We start from the raw sequence: 22,017 nt of genomic DNA, 5'->3' as shown, positions 1-22,017 counted from the left end.
CACCATTGAATTATATGGACATGATAATTGCCACCAATGAAATATGTGGACATGATAATTGCCACCATTGAATTATGTGAACATGATAATTGCCACCAGTTGATGTGAATGTTATATATCGAGAGAATGATTTTATACACAGGTTATGTGTATGTTATTTTGTGCACAAGATATGTGTACGGTTACTATGATTTATGAAAATGGTTTCGTACACGAGAAAGATGTACTGTATTTAAAAGATATAGCATGTACATTACAGGTGGGTATAGGTTTCGGGCCCATTTGTACCATGCAGCATTTAAATTTTGTGGTCTATCAAAATAATGAATTTTTATTGTTTTAAGATAAACCTATGAACTCACCAACCTTTTGGTTGACTCTTGAAAGCATGTTTATTCTAAGGTATGAAAGAAATCTTCCGCTGTGCATTTTCTCATTTTAAGGACATTACTTGGAGTCGATCATCGCTCTGGGGTCAAATGTTGATGACTTCGTCCAGATGGATTAGGATGGGGCATTTCAGTTGGTATCAGAGTGGTGGTCTTAGCAAACCAGGTCTGCATTAGTGTGTCTAACTGATAAGTCGTTAGGGCACATTAGTGAGTCTGGACTCCGACCGTGTCTGCATGTCAAAAGTTTTGCTTATCATTTAGTGTCGAAAATTATTTGCTTATCATCCTTAAAGTCTAGACACGTCTTACTACCTCTATTGCATAGACAGTGTATAGATAAATTCATATCTTAGCGTATCTGTTATTGTTACCTTTGCTTGACAGCTTCTGTAGATTTCTCCGTAACTTATGGGAGTTTAGTATTATATATGCATATGTAAATTATGTATTGCAGGGTACTAATCTACATCCTATAATCTATTTCTTATCGAAAATCCTTCATCTGATCGTACGAGATGAATCCCTCAACCAGTTCGAGTCCCTCAGATTCCGATAGCTATTCCGATAGTTATTCCGACAGCTATTCCGATATGGATATCCACCTTAGCTCTGAAATCATGCGTCACTAGAATGAATCAACCAATCATTCATCCCCAATTTATCTGATGAGTTCATATTCGACTTGATCAATGGAGATGAGAAGAAGGCGATACTTTCCATCAACCAAATTTCTCTCTTGGCGAAGAACCTGAAGCACTTACCGGTGAACCAAATTGAAACACCATTTTCACCCTCGTTCCCGAATATCTCGCCACGATTATATTCTATTTAAAATTCTACACCTTATTCATCCGCTCGTTCCGACCGACAATCATTCCGGAGTAATAAGTCAACGAGCTTCGCACCCGAGTTGTTGCCTTGGAAAATATGGTGCAAAATGTACCAGCTTCAACAACATCAACGACATCAACTGTACCACCAGCAACAACACAAACCACAACAACACACGCCTCAACATCACAATCGGTACCCCGAGCATAATCATCGTTCTACATAACGTTCTGCATCATTTATCTTCGTTCAGCATGGCGAATATGTAATCTCTAATGTTTTAGAGATTATATATTCTTATTCTAACGTAAATCAAATGAGTTTAATATCATATTAACTCATTAAATCCAGGATTACATCTGAAAAAAAAATATATATGTATATATATTTTCATAAAGATTGTGATTAAAAATTTCTTTCGTGCAGACTGTTAATGGTGAAAATATTTTAACGGGTAGGTAATACCCGAGGAATATTTAGATTCCACATTAATAAGTTACACTGTACATTCTTCGAATCTGATTCAACAGTCGTTTACTATCCTACTTACATCCACAGATATACGAATCCATTCACCACAGAACAACCGATCTCATCCACAATCAATTACATATTCTAATTTTAACAGATCAGGATTCAAGTCAAGAAATAATCGATACCAACATTTTTAAATTCCTACATCTTTCAAAGTTATACTTTGACTTCAAAACGGTGCTAGAACATCACTTCTATTCACAAAACTCAGAAAAAAATATTCATGTCGATTACAATCTGCGTTCCAACCTTTCATGATTCTTGGAAACACCTCAATCGAGAGGATGAACCAACCGCACTTCATCTACGGAAGAAAAGATTGATGCATATAGTTATGCACCTAAAAATGCTCGGAACCTGAGTAAACATTTAACATGTATATGTGCTAACTCCTTTGGCGTTGTTATTACCAAAAATAACTTTGCGATCCCTTTCTAAAGTAGCCAATTTTGTCACAGCTTCAGCAAATCAATTTCGACTTTTCATTTCGAATAAACTTTATTATAACCTTGTTATATAGGTTGCCTTTCATCATCGTTACCCTAGAAACTGTTTATATCCCACCACATTAACAGTAAACTTACTAGCAACTCCATTACTCATTGGCTTAAATTTCTCCGAAAAACCATTATATTTGTTCATCAAAACCCTATCATATACTTATCCACATCTTATAAAGAGAATTTCCATACTAATTATCGAGAATTAGCAATCAGTATTTTGAACCTCGCAGCGTTTCTACATCAATAATTATATGTTTACATATAACATTTATCTCTTAGAATTATGATCTTACACTCTGAAATTTTGAAAAGCACCCAGTCTACAAATCAATACTCTAAATTCTGAAAAAGCTGAATACAGCAGCAAAAACTATACAAACTGAATACAACAGTAAAAACTGTACAAGCTGAATACAGCAGCAAAAACTGTACACGACCTTAACCATCGAAGGTATAAAGATAAAGAATAGTATATTGGCAAAGCTCAGAATAGTTGGAACTGGAAACTGGATTGAGCAAACCATGAAGGAGACTCTGAACAAATTACAAGGACTAAATTGTACATAAAGAATCCATATGATTTTGTTTCTGATGAAATCTTTAGCGAATACCTTACTCCTTAACCACTCTAAATCATCGTGAATGAATTTCTTCATCACTATTTGATTCTGAAATCCTAAGATATCATCGTACCTTTCTTTATTAATATCCTCAGTATTTCTGAAGATATCTTCATAAATAATCTCGTTCGATATTAATTATCTCTCTGCGCTATCCGTATTATATCATAAGAGAAAACTGTTTTAGTTTCTATATTCTGCGAACCTTCGAATTTAAAATATGAATGTTTTTGAAGTAGTGTTGGAAACTGATGCATGAGTTAGTATAATATAATGACACTTGATTAACGTGATTATATTACGGTAAGTCATGCTGAGTTTCTAATGGAACATGATGATTCACAGAACATACCGTCATCATATACCATTTATACGACTCTTACATTATCTAATTTCTAAGCATATCAAAAAAAAAAAAAATCTTGATGATTCGGTCTTTTCCGGGATATTCTGGTAATTTGACAAATCAAGTTTGTGCCATTACGATTTCCTTCTTAGAATATTAACTATGTTCATTTCAAAATTCATACTTACTAATTCTGGACCATTACTCGCTTTACTAGAGATCGAGAGGAGAATAAAAAGGCAAAGAGATTCGAAATATAAGGGAAGATGTAAAACCCAAAAACAACCCAGAAATTTTAAACCGTATATATCAATGCATATAGCAACATAAAGACACGGGAGAACTAAAAACACTATAAACCCAAGGGTATAGTAGAAGTAAATAGATTCTTCCAGTGGCAGATGAAAAAGAAGAATGACAGATATGAAAATTAGGAGGATATCAAGGATCAGAATGGGATGAAGCATATTAACGAATGTTTTAAAGTATGAATTGGGAAGAAAGAATAAAAGGTGTGAGTTGTGGAAAATAAAGAAATAAAAGGGGTGGATTTATAGTGAAATATCAGACAAAGCAATCAAGACAGATCATCGCATTTAATTAAAGAAGATCCTAATTTCCTTAATCGCCGAAGAATCAAATCTTATTACGAAGATTTTCTCTAAATCCCTTAAACTCTGGAAATCAATCCTATCTACGTCAAAAGATATGACGAATCTACATTTACTCATTTCCCTCTCATGCGATAGCTTCACTTATACTCTTCGCGTAATCAAATTATTTTATCTAAACTACTCAATGAGGATAAAATTCTATTCATCAACTCATATTTGTCATGAAAACATTTTTATAGTTAGCCATGACAACCTCGATCAAATTTCGGGACGAACTTTCTTTAACGGGTAGGTACTGTAGTGACCCAAAAATTTTCGATCAAATTTAAACTTAATCTTTATATGATTTCGATACGATAAGCAAAGTCTGTAATGTTGAAGTCTCAAAAACTTTGAACTGTGTTCATATATACGTTGACCTTTGACTATTCCCGAGGATTCACGAACATTGGTTTGTAAATAAAAATGTATATATGTATTTTGTAAATATAAATATAAGTATATATATAATATGTTAAATTAATAAAATATACTTTAATTAATTAGAATTTAAGATGTAAAATAATACTTGGAGTAATTAAATTATTGTTGAAATAAATATATATAAAGATATATGTTATATGACTTTTATTAAAATTTATTAATATATTGGAATATATATAAAATGTAAATAATAGATATTCAATAAAAGTTGTTATTTAATTAAATACATATATATATATATATATATATATATATATATATATATATATATATATATATATATATATATATAATTCTATATATTGTAATGTTTGAATATTAAATATTCAATATATGTTAGTGTACATATTACATAAATAATAAAATGTAATAATAATATAATAAGTTTAATTATGAGCTAAATTATAGTTGTTATAGTAATATTGGTATTATCTTCAATATTAACATCAAAATTAGTATTATATATATTATTATCTATAGATATGGAATTTGTTATATATGAATGGTTATAGTATTATTAATTACTTCTTTTATTCTATTATTACTATTAAAGGTATTTATACTATTAATAATCTGTATTATTATTATTTATAATTATTATTGTAATATAATTATTATTAACATTATTAGAAGCAAAATCTTTATATAATACTTAATTATCTATAGAAAATTGAATATAATTTATTAAACAGAAAGGAGAATTCGTACAGATGACTACATATCACAATCCTACTTTTTGATTCTTGTCCCTAACTCTGTACTAATATTCGAAAACAAAAGCAGATATATACAAAATCTATTACATGTTTCTTTCTTACTGTATTTAATTGGATTCCAATATCAAAATCCAGTACAAATCACGACTTGCATCACCATAACATCCAAAATCAGTTGAATGTCCTCATCAACCTTTAATCTACATTGTTATCTTCTTCTTATGATTAATTGATTCTGTCGAGTGTTTATGATATAAGACAACTGATTCACCCACGAAGAACAACACCTCGAAACAACCAAATCCACTTGAATTACTCGAGTCATTTGTTTGCTGTTATCACCGTGAGCTACTAGCACTACTCCTGCAACCGACACCACCATCTACTACTTCTATTTCTACAAACCACGAATCATCTTGAAGACATCACCATCAAGTCATCAAACATCTCCTAGATAGTGTCGATATCTCTGCTTCCTGTTAAATTGAAACCCACTTACAACCTTCTTTATTTCATTACTCGATCAACAATCACCACCACTCTTTACAATCAAACCATCACCACTTACAAAAACTTACATAAAATCACCCTTGTAAACAACCATGAACACCACCATAGCCGCCACCATGAGACTCATCACCATTTTATTTATTTGTTTTTTTTTTCGTAAGCACCAACACAACCACCTCCATTGTGAATCACTGCTGCAACTAATTTGATGTGTCTATCCAAACCAAGAACCTTCGACACCTATATTACACCACATTTGATTCACCATCAAACCCACAACTTAATTATCTTGCAAAACACTACTGTAACCTGACTGATGTGTTTCGGTCCCATTCGAAAACCACCAAAACCACTTTAATGATGTAACTATTTTCTTCTTTCTTGATAACACCTATCATCATCTATGTCTGCTACTGGTATTTTTTTTATTCCTTCGAACAACTGCTACAGCCTATACTATTTATTTTCTTTCTTTTTCTTGTTCGAAATAAAACACCACAAGCCTACAAACTGCAGCTGCAGCATCTTTCTCTGGTTTCTGTTTTATGAACAAGCCTCGAAGGTGATAAAGAGTGCTATTAAATAAAGGAGAAATACCACTGCTACTACATGTTTTTCTACTTCTATTATAAATAATAAGTAATGATAACCTTTAATAATGAAACCTAATGATATAGAGAGGATAGGGACGTTTTACATTGGATTCCAAATCCAAAGATAACAGCTCACTTGATATTAATTTAAATTATACGAATTAGAATCAGGCTTCTTAAATCAATTCGAATATCATGAGTTTATTTGGAATATAAAGTGGGCCGTGATTTTAACATGGGTTTCAATTGGGCCGAAACCCCAAAACCCCAATTAAGATATTGATGGGATAAAGAAGAACGTTCAAGTATATATATATTTGGCTCATTATAGTTCTTGATACATGGACATTTTGTTTAATAGCCAAGATGTTGTATTTTGTTCATGGATTAATGATATCATGAGGTGGTGTGATGGATACGATGATGAGATGGTGTTACTAGATTATGGTGAGCATGATGTTAATGATGAAACAATCCATTTAAGTTTATTGTTATGATTTCAGAAGTACACGAACAATGAAATGGTTAAGACTGTTATCGGGTGAACGGGTGGTCGTGGGTTCAAGCCCTGTCTTGGGCAATTCTTTTTAGGAGGGTTCTTTTAAATGGTATACAACTTTCTTTTTCTTTTAATTATTATTATTATTATTATTATTATTATTATTATTATTATTATTATTATTATTATTATTATTATTATTATTATTATTATTATTATTATTATTATTATTATTATTATTATTATTGTTATTGTTGTTGTTATTATTATTATTAATTTACATTATTATTAAAACTATCATTATTATTATCATTATTATTTTAATTATCATTATTATTTTAATTATCATTTTAATTATTATTTTTATAACAAATAAATATTATACTTATATTACATATAATTATATACTAAACATATTAATATTATATTTTTTTTATAAATATTACAAATAACAAATTATTGATAAAATACTAAAATACATATTAAGATATCTACATGTATAAATATTAATCATTTTAAATATATACAAATTAAATACATATATAACATATAAACTAAGATATAATATATATAAATTTGTTCGATTACAAATATATGTGTTAATATACATTAATGATATAGGTTCGTGAATCTGAGGCCAACCCTATACTTATTCAATGTCGTTATATGTATTTTTACTACAAAATACAGTATGGTGAGTTCATTTGATTTCCTTTTACTCTTTACATTTTTAGGACTGAGAATACATGCGCTGTTTTTACAACTGCTTTATTAAATGCTTTTGAAATATATTTTGAACTGCGAATACATGAAATGCTTTTATAAATGTTTGACGAGATAGACACAAGCAAAACATTCCCCGAATGAATTATTATGCAGACAGAAGTTCTGCGAATTATTATTGAATTATGTGGACATGATAATTACCACCTTTGAATTATGTGGACAGGATAATTGCCACCATTGAATTATGTGGACATGATAATTGCCACCAATGAAATATGTGGACATGATAATTGCCACCATTGAATTATGTGGACATGATAATTGCCACCAGTTGATGTGAATGTTATATATCGAGAGAATGATTTTATACACAGGTTATGTGTATGTTATTTTGTGCACAAGATATGTGTACGGTTACTATGATTTATGAAAATGGTTTCGTACACGAGAAAGATGTACTGTATTTAAAAGATATAGCATGTACATTACAGGTGGGTATAGGATTCGAGCCCATTTGTACCATGCATCATTTAAATTTTGTGGTCTATCAAAATGAGGAATTTTTATTGTTTTAAGATAAACCTATGAACTCACCAACCTTTTGATTGACACTTGAAAGCATGTTTATTCTCAGGTATGAAAGAAATCTTCCGCTGTGCATTTGCTCATTTTAAGGACATTACTTGGAGTCGATCATCGCTCTGGGGTCAAATGTTGATGACTTCGTCCAGATGGATTAGGACGGGGCATTTCAGTAGATTCGGCCATGGCAGGTCACTCATCCAACAACAACTACAATAACAACAACCACAACAACAACAACAACAATGGAGCCGGTAATTCAAATGAGGGATGCTCCTATAAAGCTTTCATGGGGTGCAAACCTCACACTTTCGATGGAACCGGAGGACCGGTTGTGCTCAGCCAATGGTTTGAGCAAACGGAAGCCGTCTTTAGCATAAGCGATTGTCGGGACCAAGAAAAAGTCAAGTACTCCACTCACACTTTCGCCGGTGTCGCGCTCACTTGGTGGAACACCTATGTACAATCGGTGGGTACCGATGAAGCCCATGCCTTCTCTTAGGCCGATTTTAGGGAAAAGATTATCATCGAATATTTTTCTCTTGAAGAAACCCGAAGGCTTAATCAAGAGCTAAGAACTTTAAAAGCGGTCGGAAACGATCTCAAGGCCTGTAATCAACGATATTCTGAACTAGCCTTGATGTGCCCAAACCTTGTTAACCCCGAGTCTCTAAGGGTTGAACTTTACATGGATGGTCTTCCAAAGAGCATCAAACACGGGGTAATGTCATCCAAACCCGCTAATCATCATGAAGCTTTGAAGATGGACTGCAAATTGATAGAAACGGTGGACGAAATTGTAGTGCCGACACCTAAGGCCGAGGATAAATTGGGTGGCAACAAAAGAAAGTGGGAAGCCTCCCAATCAAGCAATAACAACAACCACTTCGCCACGAAGCCGTTCACCTCCGACGGCAAGAAGGGTTATGAAATGTCCCGTTCTTATTGATTAAAAACGTTGCATATTAATTGATTTCGTTGCTAGGTTTTGACCTCTATATGAGACGTTTTTCAAAGACTGCATTCATTTTAAAACAAACCATAACCTTTATTTCATCAATAAAGGTTTAAAAAGCTTTACGTAGATTATCAAATAATGATAATCTAAAATATCCTGTTTACACACGACCATTACATAATGGTTTACAATACAAATATGTTACAACAAAATAAGTTTCTTGAATGCAGTTTTTACACAATATCATACAAGCATGGACTCCAAATCTCGTCCTTATTTAAGTATGCGACAGCGGAAGCTCTTAATAATCACCTGAGAATAAACATGCTTAAAACGTCAACAAAAATTTTGGTGAGTTATAGGTTTAACCTATATATATCAAATCATAATAATAGACCACAAGATTTCATATTTCAATACACATCCCATACATAGAGATAAAAATCATTCATATGGTGAACACCTGGTAACCGACATTAACAAGATGCATATATAAGAATATCCCCATCATTCCGGGACACCCTTCGGATATGATATAAATTTCGAAGTACTAAAGCATCCGGTACTTTGGATGGGGTTTGTTAAGCCCAATAGATCTATCTTTAGGATTCGCGTCAATTAGGGTGTCTGTTCCCTAATTCTTAGATTACCAGACTTAATAAAAAGGGGCATATTCGATTTCGATAATTCAACCATAGAATGTAGTTTCACGTACTTGTGTCTATTTTGTAAATCATTTATAAAACCTGCATGTATTCTCATCCCAAAAATATTAGATTTTAAAAGTGGGACTATAACTCACTTTCACAGATTTTTACTTCGTCGGGAAGTAAGACTTGGCCACTGGTTGATTCACGAACCTATAACAATATATACATATATATCAAAGTATGTTCAAAATATATTTACAACACTTTTAATATATTTTGATGTTTTAAGTTTATTAAGTCAGCTGTCCTCGTTAGTAACCTACAACTAGTTGTCCACAGTTAGATGTACAGAAATAAATCGATAAATATTATCTTGAATCAATCCACGACCCAGTGTATACGTATCTCAGTATTGATCACAACTCAAAGTATATATATTTTGGAATCAACCTCAACCCTGTATAGCTAACTCCAACATTCACATATAGAGTGTCTATGGTTGTTCCGAAATATATATAGATGTGTCGACATGATAGGTCAAAATATTGTATACGTGTCTATGGTATCTCAAGATTACATAATATACAATACAAGTTGATTAAGTTATGGTTGGAATAGATTTGTTACCAATTTTCACGTAGCTAAAATGAGAAAAATTATCCAATCTTGTTTTACCCATAACTTCTTCATTTTAAATCCGTTTTGAGTGAATCAAATTGCTATGGTTTCATATTGAACTCTATTTTATGAATCTAAACAGAAAAAGTATAGGTTTATAGTCAGAAAAATAAGTTACAAGTCGTTTTTGTAAAGGTAGTCATTTCAGTCGAAATAACGACGTCTAGATGACCATTTTAGAAAACATACTTCCACTTTGAGTTTAACCATAATTTTTGGATATAGTTTCATTTTCATAATAAAAATCATTTTCTCAGAATGACAACTTTTAAATCAAAGTTTATCATAGTTTTTAATTAACTAACCCAAAACAGCCCGCGGTGTTACTACGACGGCGTAAATCCGGTTTTACGGTGTTTTTCGTGTTTCCAGGTTTTAAATCATTAAGTTAGCATATCATATAGATATAGAACATGTGTTTAGTTGATTTTAAAAGTCAAGTTAGAAGGATTAACTTTTGTTTGCGAACAAGTTTAGGATTAACTAAACTATGTTCTAGTGATTACAAGTTTAAACCTTCGAATAAGATAGCTTTATATGTATGAATCGAATGATGTTATGAACATCATTACTACCTTAAGTTCCTTGGATAAACCTACTGGAAAAGAGAAAAATGGATCTAGCTTCAACGGATCCTTGGATGGCTCGAAGTTCTTGAAGCAGAATCATGACACGAAAACAAGTTCAAGTAAGATCATCACTTGAAATAAGATTGTTATAGTTATAGAAATTGAACCAAAGTTTGAATATGATTATTACCTTGTATTAGAATGATAACCTACTGTAAGAAACAAAGATTTCTTGAGGTTGGATGATCACCTTACAAGATTGGAAGTGAGCTAGCAAACTTGAAAGTATTCTTGATTTTATGTAACTAGAACTTGTAGAATATATGAAGAACACTTAGAACTTGAAGATAGAACTTGAGAGAGATCAATTAGATGAATAAAATTGAAGAATGAAAGTGTTTGTAGGTGTTTTTGGTCGTTGGTGTATGGATTAGATATAAAGGATATGTAATTTTGTTTTCATGTAAATAAGTCATGAATGATTACTCATATTTTTGTAATTTTATGAGATATTTCATGCTAGTTGCCAAATGATGGTTCCCACATGTGTTAGGTGACTCACATGGGCTGCTAAGATCTGATCATTGGAGTGTATATACCAATATTACATACATCTAAAAGCTGTGTATTGTACGAGTACGAATACGGGTGCATACGAGTAGAATTGTTGATGAAACTGAACGAGGATGTAATTGTAAGCATTTTTGTTAAGTAGAAGTATTTTGATAAGTGTATTGAAGTCTTTCAAAAGTGTATAAATACATATTAAAACACTACATGTATATACATTTTAACTTAGTCGTTAAGTCATCGTTAGTCATTACATGTAAGTGTTGTTTTGAAACCTTTAGGTTAACGATCTTGTTAAATGTTGTTAACCCAATGTTTATAATATCAAATGAGATTTTAAATTATTATATTATCATGATATTATCATGTATGAATATCTCTTAATATGATATATATCCATTAAATGTCTTTACAACGATAATCGTTACATATATGTCTCGTTTAAAAATCATTAAGTTAGTAGTCTTGTTTTTACATATGTAGTTCATTGTTAATATACTTAATGATATGTTTACTTATCATAGTATCATGTTAAATATATATATATCCATATATATGTCATCATATAGTTTTTACAAGTTTTAACGTTCGTGAATCACCGGTCAACTTGGGTGGTCAATTGTCTATATGAAACATATTTCAATTAATCAAGTCTTAACAAGTTTGATTTCTTAATATGTTGGAAACATTTAATCATGTAAATATCAATCTCAATTAATATATATAAACATGGAAAAGTTCGGGTCACTACAGTACCTACCCGTTAAATAAATTTCGTCCCGAAATTTTAAGCTGTTGAAGGTGTTGAAGAATCTTCTGGAAATAGATGCGGGTATTTCTTCTTCATCTGATCTTCACGCTCCCAGGTGAACTCGGGTCCTCTACGAGCATTCCATCGAACCTTAACAATTGGTATCTTGTTTTGCTTAAGTCTTTTAACCTCACGATCCATTATTTCGACGGGTTCTTCGATGAATTGAAGTTTTTCGTTGATTTGGATTTCATCTAACGGAATAGTGAGATCTTCTTTAGCAAAACATTTCTTCAAATTCGAGACGTGGAAAGTGTTATGTACAGCCACGAGTTGTTGAGGTAACTGAAGTCGGTAAGCTACTGGTCCGACACGATCAATAATCTTGAATGGTCCAATATACCTTGGATTTAATTTTCCTCGTTTACCAAATCGAACAACGCCTTTCCAAGGTGCAACTTTAAGCATGACCATCTCTCCAATTTCAAATTCTATATCTTTTCTTTTAATGTCAGCGTAGCTTTTTTGTCGACTTTGGGCGGTTTTCAATCGTTGTTGAATTTGGATGATCTTCTCGGTAGTTTCTTGTATAATCTCCGGACCCGTAATCTGTCTATCCCCCACTTCACTCCAACAAATCGGAGACCTGCACTTTCTACCATAAAGTGCTTCAAACGGCGCCATCTCAATGCTTGAATGGTAGCTGTTGTTGTAGGAAAATTCTGCTAACGGTAGATGTCGATCCCAACTGTTTCCGAAATCAATAACACATGCTCGTAGTATGTCTTCAAGCGTTTGTATCGTCCTTTCACTCTGCCCATCAGTTTGTGGATGATAGGCAGTACTCATGTCTAGACGAGTTCCTAATGCTTGCTGTAATGTCTGCCAGAATCTTGAAATAAATCTGCCATCACTATCAGAGATAATAGAGATTGGTATTCCATGTCTGGAGACGACTTCCTTCAAATACAGTCGTGCTAACTTCTCTATCTTGTCATCTTCACTTATTGGTAGGAAGTGTGCGGATTTGGTGAGACGATCAACTATTACCCAAATAGTATCAAACCCACTTGCAGTCCTTGGCAATTTAGTGATGAAATCCATGGTAATGTTTTCCCATTTCCATTCCGGGATTTCGGGTTGTTGAAGTAGACCTGATGGTTTCTGATGCTCAGCTTTGACCTTAGAACACGTCAAACATTCTCCTACATATTTAGCAACATCGGCTTTCATACCCGGCCACCAAAAATGTTTCTTGAGATCCTTGTACATCTTCCCCGTTCCAGGATGTATTGAGTATCTGATTTTATGAGCTTCTCTAAGTACCATTTCTCTCATATCTCCAAATTTTGGTACCCAAATCCTTTCAGCCCTATACCGGGTTCCGTCTTCCCGAATATTAAGATGCTTCTCCGATCCTTTGGGTATTTCATCCTTTAAATTTCCCTCTTTTAAAACTCCTTGTTGCGCCTCCTTTATTTGAGTAGTAAGGTTATTATGAATCATTATATTCATAGATTTTACTCGAATGGGTTCTCTGTCCTTCCTGCTCAAGGCATCGGCTACCACATTTGCCTTCCCCGGGTGGTAACGAATCTCAAAGTCATAATCATTCAACAATTCAATCCACCTACGCTGCCTCATATTCAGTTGTTTCTGATTAAATATGTGTTGAAGACTTTTATGGTCGGTATATATAATACTTTTGACCCCATATAAGTAGTGCCTCCAAGTCTTTAATGCAAAAACAACCGCGCCTAATTCTAAATCATGCGTCGTATAATTTTGTTCGTGAATCTTCAATTGTCTAGACGCATAAGCAATCACCTTCGTTCGTTGCATTAATACACAACCGAGACCTTGCTTTGATGCATCACAATAAATCACAAAATCATCATTCCCTTCAGGCAATGACAATATAGGTGCCGTAGTTAGCTTTTTCTTCAATAACTGAAACGCTTTCTCTTGTTCATCATTCCATTCAAATTTCTTCCCTTTATGCGTTAATGCAGTCAAGGGTTTTGCTATTCTGGAAAAGTCTTGGATGAACCTTCTGTAGTAACCAGCTAGTCCTAAAAACTGGCGTATGTGTTTCGGAGTTTTCGGGGTTTCCCACTTTTCAACAGTTTCTATCTTTGCCGGATCCACCTTAATACCTTCTTTGTTCACTATGTGACCGAGGAATTGAACTTCTTCCAACCAAAATGCACACTTTGAAAACTTAGCGTACAATTCTTCCTTCCTCAATACTTCTAACACCTTTCTCAAATGTTCACCGTGTTCTTGGTCATTCTTTGAGTAAATAAGTATGTCATCAATGAAAACAATGACAAACTTGTCAAGGTATGGTCCACACACTCGGTTCATAAGGTCCATGAACACAGCTGGTGCATTAGTTAAACCAAACGGCATGACCATAAACTTGTAATGATCGTAACGTGTTCTGAAAGCAGTCTTTGGAATATCATCTTCTTTCACCCGCATTTGATGATACCCGGAACGTAAGTCAATCTTTGAATAAATAGATGAGCCTTGTAGTTGATAAAATAAGTCGTCGATTCTCGGTAGTGGGTAGCGGTTCTTGATGGTAAGTTTGTTCAACTCTCGGTAGTCGATACACAACCTGAATGTACCATCTTTCTTCTTGACAAACAAAACAGGAGCTCCCCACGGTGATGTGCTTGGTCGAATGAAACCAAGCTCTAAAAGTTCTTGTAATTGGCTTTGCAGTTCTTTCATCTCGCTGGGTGCGAGTCTGTAAGGAGCACGAGCTATTGGTGCAGCTCCTGGTACAAGATCTATTTGAAATTCAACAGATCGATGTGGGGGTAATCCCGGTAATTCTTTCGGAAATACATCGAGAAATTCTTTTGCAATGGGAACATCATTGATGCTCTTTTCTTCAGTTTGTACTTTCTCGACGTGTGCTAGAACAGCATAGCAACCTTTTCTTATTAGTTTTTGTGCCTTCAAATTACTAATAAGATGTAGCTTCGTGTTGCCCTTTTCTCCGTACACCATTAAGGGTTTTCCTTTTTCTCGTATAATGCGAATTGCATTTTTGTAACAGACGATCTCTGCTTTCACTTCTTTCAACCAGTCCATACCGATTATCACATCAAAACTCCCTAACTCTACTGGTATCAAATCAATCTTAAATGTTTCGCTAACCAGTTTAATATCTCGATTCCGACATATATTATCTGCTGAAATTAATTTACCATTTGCTAATTCGAGTAAAAATTTACTATCCAAAGGTGTCAATGGACAACTTAATTTAGCACAAAAATCTCTACTCATATAGCTTCTATCCGCACCCGAATCAAATAAAACGTAAGAAGATTTATTGTCAATAAGAAACGTACCCGTAACTAGCTCCGGGTCTTCCTGTGCCTCTGCTGCATTAATATTGAAAACTCTTCCGCGGCCTTGTCCATTCGTGTTCTCCTGGTTCGGGCAATTTCTAATAATGTGGCCCGGTTTTCCACATTTATAACAAACTACATTGGCATAACTTGCTCCGACACTACTTGCTCCGCCATTACTCGTTCCGACACCATTTGTTCCTTTCGTTCTATTAACCCCTGGTCCGTAGACCTCACACTTCGCCGCGCTATGACCATTTCTTTTACCCTTGTTGCAAAATTTGGTGCAGAACCCCGAGTGATACTTTTCACACCTTTGGCATAGCTGCTTCTGATTGTTGTTGTTGTTGCGGTTATTATTGTTGTTGGGATGATTGTTGTAGTTGCTGTTGCTGTTGTTGTTGTTGTTGTTGGGCTGTTTGTTGTAGTTGCGATTGATGTTGCGATTGTTGGGATAATTGTTGCGATTATTGTTGTAATTGCTGTTGTTGTTGTATTGGTGATTCTTATCACCGTTTTCCTCCCACTTTCTTTTGACTTGCTTCACATTGGCCTCTTCAGCAGTCTGTTCTTTAATTCTTTCTTCAATCTGGTTCACTAGTTTGTGAGCCATTCTACATGCCTGTTGTATGGAGGCGGGCTCGTGTGAACTTATATCTTCTTGGATTCTTTCCGGTAATCCTTTCACAAACGCGTCGATCTTCTCTTCCTCATCTTCGAATGCTCCCGGACACAATAGGCACAATTCGGTGAATCGTCTTTCGTATGTGGTAATATCAAATCCTTGGGTTCATAACCCTCTAAGTTCTGTCTTGAGCTTATTGACTTCGGTTCTGGGACGGTACTTCTCGTTCATCAAGTGCTTGAATGCTGACCACGGTAGTGCGTACGCATCGTCTTGTCCCACTTGCTCTAGATAGGTATTCCACCATGTTAACGCAGAACCTGTGAAGGTATGCGTAGCGTACTTCACTTTGTCCTCTTCAGTACACTTACTTATGGCAAACACCGATTCGACCTTCTCGGTCCACCGTTTCAATCCGATCGATCCTTCGGTTCCATCAAATTCCAAAGGTTTGCAGGCAGTGAATTCTTTGTAGGTGCATCCTACACGATTTCCTGTACTGCCAGATCCAAGGTTATTGTTGGTATGTAGCGCAGCCTGTACTGCGGCTATGTTTGAAGCTAGAAAAGTACGGAATTCCTCTTCATTCATATTCACGGTGTGTCGAGTAGTCGGTGCCATTTCCTTCAAAATAGTCAAATGGAACAAGTTAATCATACAGAATATTAAGAGTAGTTAATAGTATTTCGTAGCATAATATGAACTCATTTATAAAAGCTTTTCTTCATATTAGCGTTTTATAAGTTTAAATTCGGGTAGTACCTACCCGTTAAGTTCATACTTAGTAGCTAATATACAATTCAACTACTACAATTCTATATGAAAAACTGATTATAATAATATTTCGCGTTCAAACTTTTATACAATATTTTACAAACTTACAATACCGCTTATTTTACATAAAGCATGAAATATAGCACACAATAACTTTGATACAAGATAGTTGTGAAGATAATTTTAGCTAGTACACAATTCGTTCAGCAAAGGCAATAAAGACACGTAATTCATACGTCTAGAAACAAGTCATGCATTCTGGTTTTACTAGGATTACTTCCCATCCTTGGTCTTGTGGAACATAACCATTATGGCCGTTGATAAGACAGCGTGTTGTAACGTCGTCAAAGGGACGAGGGTTACGTAATGACCAACAGTCTCGTAATAACCTAAAAACCTCATTTCTTACCCCAATTACCGACTCCGTCACTTGTGGGAACGTTTTGTTTAATAGTTGTAGCCCGATGTTCTTGTTCTCACTTTGGTGAGGAGCGAACATTACTAACCCGTAAGCATAACATGCTTCTTTATGTTGCATGTTAGCAGCTTTTTCTAAATCATGAAGTCCTATATTCGGATATACTAAGTCAAAATAATTTCTTAACCCGTTGCGTAAAATAGCATTTGGGTTCCCCGCAATATATGCGTCAAAGTAAACACATCGTAACTTATGGATTTCCCAATGTGATATTCCCCATCTTCCGAACGAAAGCCTTTTATAAACCAAGGCATTCTTGGAACGTTCTTCGAATGTCTTACAAACTGATCTCGCCTTAAATAGTTGTGCCGAGGAATTCTGACCGACTCTAGACAAGATTTCATCAATCATGTCTCCGGGTAGGTCTCTTAAAATATTGGGTTGTCTATCTATTTTGTGTTTTGATACTGTAAAATAGACAAGAGTTAGATTCATAAAAAAAATACTTATTAATACAAGCAATTTTTACATATATCATAAAGCATAAGCACACTATATTACATATATTACACCACACGAATATAACTATCTTTTTCCGACTCGCTCATTTCTTCTTGTTCGGTTTTGGTTCGTTTTGCCAAGTTTCTAGGGATATATGATGTTCCCCTAATACGAGCTGTCGTTATCCACATTGGTTTAGAAAAACCTGGTGGTTTAGAGGTTCCGGGGTCATTGTTACAACTTAAGGACTTCGGGGGTTGACGATACATATAAAGTTCATCGGGGTTGGAATTAGATTTCTCTATTTTTATGCCCTTTCCCTTATTATTTTCTTTTGCCTTTTTAAATTCAATTGGGGTAATTTCTATAACATCATCGGAATTCTCGTTGGAATCCGATTCATCGGAGAATTGGTAATCCTCCCAATATTTTGCTTCCTTGGCGGAAACACCATTGACCATAATTAACCTTGGTCGGTTGGTTGAGGATTCTCTTTTACTTAACCGTTTTATTATTTCCCCCACCGGTTCTATTTCTTCTTCCGGTTCTGATTCTTCTTCCGGTTCCGATTCTTCTTCCGGTTCCGACTCTTCTTCCGGTTCCTCTTCGGGAACTTGTGAATCCGTCCACGAATCATTCCAATTTACATTTGACTCTTCATTATTATTAGGTGAGTCAATGGGACTTGTTCTAGAGGTAGACATCTATCACATAATATCAAACACGATAAGAGATTAATATATCACATAATATTCATATGTTAAAAATATATAGTTTCCAACAAAAATGTTAAGCAATCATTTTTAAAGAAAACACGGTCGAAGTCCAGACTCACTAATGCATCCTAACAAACTCGATAAGACACACTAATGCAAATTTTCTAGTTCTCTAAGACCAACGCTCGGATACCAACTGAAATATCCCGTTCTTATTGATTAAAAACGTTCCATATTAATTGATTTCGTTGCGAGGTTGTGACCTCTATATGAGACGTTTTTCAAAGACTGCATTCATTTTAAAACAAACCATAACCTTTATTTCATCAATAAAGGTTTAAAAAGCTTTACGTAGATTATCAAATAATGATAATCTAAAATATCCTGTTTACACACGACCATTACATAATGGTTTACAATACAAATATGTTACAACAAAATAAGTTTCTTGAATGCAGTTTTTACACAATATCATACAAGCATGGACTCCAAATCTCGTCCTTATTTAAGTATGCGACAGCGGAAGCTCTTAATAATCACCTGAGAATAAACATGCTTAAAACGTCAACAAAAATGTTGGTGAGTTATAGGTTTAACCTATATATATCAAATCATAATAATAGACCACAAGATTTCATATTTTAATACACATCCCATACATAGAGATAAAAATCATTCATATGGTGAACACCTGGTAACCGACATTAACAAGATGCATATATAAGAATATCCCCATCATTCCGGGACACCCTTCGGATATGATATAAATTTCGAAGTACTAAAGCATCCGGTACTTTGGATGGGGTTTGTTAAGCCCAATAGATCTATCTTTAGGTTTCGCGTCAATTAGGGTGTCTGTTCCCTAATTCTTAGATTACCAGACTTAATAAAAAGGGGCATATTCGATTTCGATAATTCAACCATAGAATGTAGTTTCACGTACTTGTGTCTATTTTGTAAATCATTTATAAAACCTGCATGTATTCTCATCCCAAAAATATTAGATTTTAAAAGTGGGACTATAACTCACTTTCACAGATTTTTACTTCGTCGGGAAGTAAGACTTGGCCACTGGTTGATTCACGAACCTATAACAATATATACATATATATCAAAGTATGTTCAAAATATATTTACAACACTTTTAATATATTTTGATGTTTTAATTTTATTAAGTCAGTTGTCCTCGTTAGTAACCTACAACTAGTTGTCCACAGTTAGATGTACAGAAATAAATCGATAAATATTATCTTGAATCAATCCACGACGCAGTGTATACGTATCTCAGTATTGATCACAACTCAAACTATATATATTTTGGAATCAACCTCAACCCTGTATAGCTAACTCCAACATTCACATATAGAGTGTCTATGGTTGTTCCGAAATATATATAGATGTGTCGACATGATAGGTCGAAACATTGTATACCTGTCTATGGTATCTCAAGATTACATAATATACAATACAAGTTGATTAAGTTATGGTTGGAATAGATTTGTTACCAATTTTCACGTAGCTAAAATGAGAAAAATTATCCAATCTTGTTTTACCCATAACTTCTTCATTTTAAATCCGTTTTGAGTGAATCAAATTGCTATGGTTTCATATTGAACTCTATTTTATGAATCTAAATAGAAAAAGTATAGGTTTATAGTCGGAAAAATAAGTTACAAGTCGTTTTTGTAAAGGTAGTCATTTCAGTCGAAAGAACGACGTCTAGATGACCATTTTAGAAAACATACTTCCACTTTGAGTTTAACCATAATTTTTGGATATAGTTTCATTTTCATAATAAAAATCATTTTCTCAGAATAACAACTTTTAAATCAAAGTTTATCATAGTTTTTAATTAACTAACCCAAAACAGCCCGCGGTGTTACTACGACGGCGTAAATCCGGTTTTACGGTATTTTTCGTGTTTCCAGGTTTTAAATCATTAAGTTAGCATATCATATAGATATAGAACATGTGTTTAGTTGATTTTAAAAGTCAAGTTAAAAGGATTAACTTTTGTTTGCGAACAAGTTTAGGATTAACTAAACTATGTTCTAGTGATTACAAGTTTAAACCTTCGAATAAGATAGCTTTATATGTATGAATCGAATGATGTTATGAACATCATTACTACCTTAAGTTCCTTGGATAAACCTACTGGAAAAGAGAAAAATGGATCTAGCTTCAACGGATCCTTGGATGGCTCGAAGTTCTTGAAGCAGAATCATGACACGAAAACAAGTTCAAGTAAGATCATCACTTGAAATAAGATTGTTATAGTTATAGAAATTGAACCAAAGTTTGAATATGATTATTACCTTGTATTAGAATGATAACCTACTGTAAGAAACAAAGATTTCTTGAGGTTGGATGATCACCTTACAAGATTGGAAGTGAGCTAGCAAACTTGAAAGTATTCTTGATTTTATGTAACTAGAACTTGTAGAATATATGAAGAACACTTAGAACTTGAAGATAGAACTTGAGAGAGATCAATTAGATGAATAAAATTGAAGAATGAAAGTGTTTGTAGGTGTTTTTGGTCGTTGGTGTATGGATTAGATATAAAGGATATGTAATTTTGTTTTCATGTAAATAAGCCATGAATGATTACTCATATTTTTGTAATTTTATGAGATATTTCATGCTAGTTGCCAAATGATGGTTCCCACATGTGTTAGGTGACTCACATGGGCTACTAAGAGCTGATCATTGGATTGTATATACCAATAGTACATACATCTAAAAGCTGTGTATTGTACGAGTACGAATACGGGTGCATACGAGTAGAATTGTTGATGAAACTGAATGAGGATGTAATTGTAAGCATTTTTGTTAAGTAGAAGTATTTTGATAAGTGTATTGAAGTCTTTCAAAAGTGTATAAATACATATTAAAACACTACATGTATATACATTTTAACTGAGTCGTTAAGTCATCGTTAGTCATTACATGTAAGTGTTGTTTTGAAACCTTTAGGTTAACGATCTTGTTAAATGTTGTTAACCCAATGTTTATAATATCAAATGAGATTTTAAATTATTATATTATCATGATATTATCATGTATGAATATCTCTTAATATGATATATATCCATTAAATGTCTTTACAACGATAATCGTTACATATATGTCTCGTTTAAAAATCATTAAGTTAGTAGTCTTGTTTTTACATATGTAGTTCATTGTTAATATACTTAATGATATGTTTACTTATCATAGTATCATGTTAAATATATATATATATCCATATATATGTCATCATATAGTTTTTACAAGTTTTAACGTTCGTGAATCACCGGTCAACTTGGGTGGTCAATTGTCTATATGAAACATATTTCAATTAATCAAGTCTTAACAAGTTTGATTGCTTAACATATTGGAAACATTTAATCATGTAAATATCAATCTCAATTAATATATATAAACATGGAAAAGTTCGGGTCACTACAGGTTATGCCGGAAACCTACCTCTTTGCAACAAATGCAACAAGCA

The sequence above is a fragment of the Rutidosis leptorrhynchoides genome, chromosome 3 (assembly GCF_046630445.1).
Source record: "Rutidosis leptorrhynchoides isolate AG116_Rl617_1_P2 chromosome 3, CSIRO_AGI_Rlap_v1, whole genome shotgun sequence".
Classification (NCBI taxonomy): Eukaryota; Viridiplantae; Streptophyta; class Magnoliopsida; order Asterales; family Asteraceae; genus Rutidosis; species Rutidosis leptorrhynchoides.
This window is presented reverse-complemented; position numbering follows the sequence as displayed.